This window comes from Nothobranchius furzeri, unplaced genomic scaffold, assembly GCF_043380555.1.
Source record: "Nothobranchius furzeri strain GRZ-AD unplaced genomic scaffold, NfurGRZ-RIMD1 Scf169, whole genome shotgun sequence".
Taxonomy (NCBI): domain Eukaryota; kingdom Metazoa; phylum Chordata; class Actinopteri; order Cyprinodontiformes; family Nothobranchiidae; genus Nothobranchius; species Nothobranchius furzeri.
Genome location: NW_027223185.1, coordinates 97 through 5,000, shown reverse-complemented (window position 1 = coordinate 5,000; position 4,904 = coordinate 97).

Below are 4,904 nucleotides of genomic sequence, written 5' to 3'. Positions count from 1 at the left end.
ACCATTAGTTGTGGTTCTCGCCCCGGGACTTGGGTCAGAGTATAGCCCAAGTGGAGCACTTGTGTCGGCCTAGGGAGGCTGTGCCGGGCCCCACTGGAGGTCTAAAGGATGACCATTAGTTGTGGTTCTCGCCCCGGGACTTGGGTCAGAGTATAGCCCAAGTGGAGCACTTGTGTCGGACTAGGGAGGCTGTGCCGGGCCCCCTGGAGGTCTAAAGGATGACCAGTAGTTGTGGTTCTCGCCCCGGGACTTGGGTCCGAGTATAGCCCAAGTGGAGCACTTGTGTCGGACTAGGGAGGCTGTGCCGTGCCCCCTGGAGGTCTAAAGGATGACCAGTAGTTGTGGTTCTCACCCCGGGTCGTGGGTCCGAGTATAGCCCAAGTGGAGCACTTGTGTCGGACTAGGGAGGCTGTGCCGTGCCCCCTGGAGGTCTAAAGGATGACCAGTAGTTGTGGTTCTCACCCCGGGTCGTGGGTCCGAGTCTGGCCCGAGTAGAGCACTTTGGTCGGCTACCGGGGGGTGTGCCGTGCCCCCTGGAGGTCTAAAGGATGACCAGTAGTTGTGGTTCTCGCCCCGGGACTTGGGTCCGAGTATAGCCCAAGTGGAGCACTTGTGTCGGACTAGGGAGGCTGTGCCGTGCCCCCTGGAGGTCTAAAGGATGACCAGTAGTTGTGGTTCTCACCCCGGGTCGTGGGTCCGAGTATAGCCCAAGTGGAGCACTTGTGTCAGACTAGGGAGGCTGTGCCGTGCCCCCTGGAGGTCTAAAGGATGACCAGTAGTTGTGGTTCTCACCCCGGGTCGTGGGTCCGAGTCTGGCCCGAGTAGAGCACTTTGGTCGGCTACCGGGGGGTGTGCCGTGCCCCCTGGAGGTCTAAAGGATGACCAGTAGTTGTGGTTCTCGCCCCGGGACTTGGGTCAGAGAATAGCCCAAGTGGAGCACTTGTGTCGGACTAGGGAGGCTGTGCCGTGCCCCCTGGAGGTCTAAAGGATGACCAGTAGTTGTGGTTCTCGCCCCGGGACTTGGGTCAGAGTATAGCCCAAGTGGAGCACTTGTGTCGGACTAGGGAGGCTGTGCCGTGCCCCCTGGAGGTCTAAAGGATGACCAGTAGTTGTGGTTCTCGCCCCGGGTCGTGGGTCCGAGTATAGCCCAAGTGGAGCACTTGTGTCGGACTAGGGAGGCTGTGCCGTGCCCCCTGGAGGTCTAAAGGATGACCAGTAGTTGTGGTTCTCGCCCCGGGACTTGGGTCAGAGTATAGCCCAAGTGGAGCACTTGTGTCGGACTAGGGAGGCTGTGCCGTGCCCCCTGGAGGTCTAAAGGATGACCAGTAGTTGTGGTTCTCGCCCCGGGACTTGGGTCAGAGTTTAGCCCAAGTGGAGCACTTGTGTCGGTCTAGGGAGGCTGTGCCGGGCCCCCTGGAGGTCTAAAGGATGACCATTAGTTGTGGTTCTCGCCCCGGGACTTGGGTCAGAGTATAGCCCAAGTGGAGCACTTGTGTCGGCCTAGGGAGGCTGTGCCGGGCCCCACTGGAGGTCTAAAGGATGACCATTAGTTGTGGTTCTCGCCCCGGGACTTGGGTCAGAGTATAGCCCAAGTGGAGCACTTGTGTCGGACTAGGGAGGCTGTGCCGGGCCCCCTGGAGGTCTAAAGGATGACCAGTAGTTGTGGTTCTCGCCCCGGGACTTGGGTCCGAGTATAGCCCAAGTGGAGCACTTGTGTCGGACTAGGGAGGCTGTGCCGTGCCCCCTGGAGGTCTAAAGGATGACCAGTAGTTGTGGTTCTCACCCCGGGTCGTGGGTCCGAGTATAGCCCAAGTGGAGCACTTGTGTCGGACTAGGGAGGCTGTGCCGTGCCCCCTGGAGGTCTAAAGGATGACCAGTAGTTGTGGTTCTCACCCCGGGTCGTGGGTCCGAGTCTGGCCCGAGTAGAGCACTTTGGTCGGCTACCGGGGGGTGTGCCGTGCCCCCTGGAGGTCTAAAGGATGACCAGTAGTTGTGGTTCTCGCCCCGGGACTTGGGTCCGAGTATAGCCCAAGTGGAGCACTTGTGTCGGACTAGGGAGGCTGTGCCGTGCCCCCTGGAGGTCTAAAGGATGACCAGTAGTTGTGGTTCTCACCCCGGGTCGTGGGTCCGAGTATAGCCCAAGTGGAGCACTTGTGTCAGACTAGGGAGGCTGTGCCGTGCCCCCTGGAGGTCTAAAGGATGACCAGTAGTTGTGGTTCTCACCCCAGGTCGTGGATCCGAGTCTGGCCCGAGTAGAGCACTTTGGTCGGCTACCGGGGGGTGTGCCGTGCCCCCTGGAGGTCTAAAGGATGACCAGTAGTTGTGGTTCTCGCCCCGGGACTTGGGTCAGAGTATAGCCCAAGTGGAGCACTTGTGTCGGACTAGGGAGGCTGTGCCGTGCCCCCCGGAGGTCTAAAGGATGACCATGAGGTCAAAAGGATGACCAGTAGTTGTGGTTCTCGCCCCGGGACTTGGGTCAGAGTATAGCCCAAGTGGAGCACTTGTGTCGGCCTAGGGAGGCTGTGCCGGGCCCCCTGGAGGTCTAAAGGATGACCAGTAGTTGTGGTTCTCGCACCGGGACTTGGGTCAGAGTACAGCCAAAGTGGAGCACTTGTGTCGGTCTAGGGAGGCTGTGCCGGGCCCCCTGGAGGTCTAAAGGATGACCAGTAGTTGTGGTTCTCGCCCCGGGCCGTGGGTCTGAGTATGGCCCAAGTGGGGCACTTGCGTCGGACTGGGGAGGCTCTGCCGCGCCCCCTGGAGGTCAAAAGGATGACCAGTAGTTGTGGTTCTCACCCCGGGTCGTGGGTCCGAGTCTGGCCCGAGTAGATCACTTTGGTCGGCTACCGGGGGGTGTGCCGTGCCCCCTGGAGCCATGGGAGTGAGCTCCAGCAGACTGGTATTTTTCGGAGAACCAGGCCCACACTCCTCAGACTTTGTGCCCAGGGACAGGCCACCAAAATCGGCCGCGGCTCGTGCACTTTGCCCCTGCTTTTCTCCCAGAACCAGAGCCGGAAAAATCCCAAAATTGATGCCCAGAGATAGTCGACTCTGCCTGGAATAGATTGCCACCCAAACCCGCCAACTCACGCTGGTTTTCCGATGGCCTCACCTACTAACCCGAGCATGGTCATCGCTCGCACCTTCCAAAACCTCCAGGGGCGCAGGCACTTTTCATTTACTGGCCATAAGGCCGACCGCCTTAAGCGTTAAGCGATAAGCGAAAGGCTTAGTTTGGACTTAGTTTTTGGAGCGACGAGGTCGCCGTTTTGTCAATTCTGAACCGATTTTCACGCGGTTTTCGACTGCCTGCGCCTGGGGAGCCGCCCAGAAGCCCCAGGCAGTGTTCTGGGTGGACTTCCGGACCGGTCCGGACCCGGTACCGGCCGGGGGAACCGCACCACGCCTCTCGGGCGTTTCTACACCGATTTTCGCGGGGTTTTCGACTGCATAGACGGGGCCACCTGCTGCAGGGCCCGAGGGAGGGCCTGCCTGAGCTGGGTCCGACGCAGGGCCCGGTTCCTGGAGCCCGCTGGGGGGGGGGGGGGGGGGGGGGTTCTCTAAGGCTCACGGCGGGCTGCTGAGGGGCCGGATCGGATGCAGACAGGCGCTCCTCTGCCCAGGTCTTTGCTCCCCTGCCCCACTAGGAATGGAAGACACACTGCCAACAGCTTCTGGAGGGTGATGGGCCCTGCTGCAGACCAGGTCCGACCCAGGTTTCAGCTATCCCACCCCGCAGGGACTTAAAGACACACTGCCATCAGCTTCTGGAGGCTGCTGAGCTCTACTATAGAGCAGGTCCGACCCAGGTTTCAGCTCCTGCAGCCCACTAGGACTTAAACACACACTGCCATCAGCGTCTGGATGGTGATGGGCCCTGCTGCAGACCAGGTCCGACCCAGGTATCAGCTCCTGCACCCCGCAGGGAATTGAAGACACACTGCCATCAGCTTCTGGAGGCTGCTGAGCTCTGCTATAGACCAGGTCCGACCCAGGTTTCAGCTCCTGCACCCCGCAGGGAACTAAACACACACTGCCATCTGCAACTGGAGGCTGCTGAGCCCTGCTGCAGACCAGGTCCGACCCAGGTTATGGCTCTCCCACCCCCCTGGGACTTAAACACACACAGCCATCAGCTTCTGGATGGTGATGGGCCCTGCTGCAGACCAGGTCCGACCCAGGTTTCTGCTCCTCAACCCCGCAGGGAATTAAAGACACACTGCCATCAGCTTCTGGAGGCTGCTGAGCTCCGCTGCAGGCCAGGTCCGACCCAGGTTACAGCTCTCCCACCCCGCAGGGAATTAAAGACACACTGCCATCAGCTTCTCGATGCTGCTGAGGCCTGCTATAGACCAGGTCCGACCCAGGTTTCTGCTCCTGCACCCCGCATGGACTTAAACCCACACTGCCATCGGATTCTGGAGGCTGCTGAGCCCTGATGCAGACCAGGTCCGACCCAAGTTTCAGCTCTCCCACCCCGCAGGGGATCAAACACACACTGCCATCAGCTGCTGGAGGCTGCTGAGCTCTGCTATAGACCAGGTCCGACCCAGGTTTCAGCTCTCCCACCAGGCAGGGACTTAAACACACACTGCCATCAGCTGCTGGAGGCTGCTGAGCTCTGCCATAGACCAGGTCCGACCCAGGTTTCAGCTCCTGCACCCCGCAGGGACTTAAACACACGCAGCCATCAGCTGCTGGAGGCTGCTGAGCTCTGCTATAGACCAGGTCCGACCCAGGTTTCAGCTCTCACACCAGGCAGGGACTTAAACACACACTGCCGTCAGCTTCTGGAGGCTGCTGAGCCCTGCTGCAGACCAGGTCCGACCCAGGTCTCAGCTCTCCCACCCCGCAGGGACTTAAACACACACTGATATCAGCTTCTGGAGGCTGCTGAGCTCTTCTAT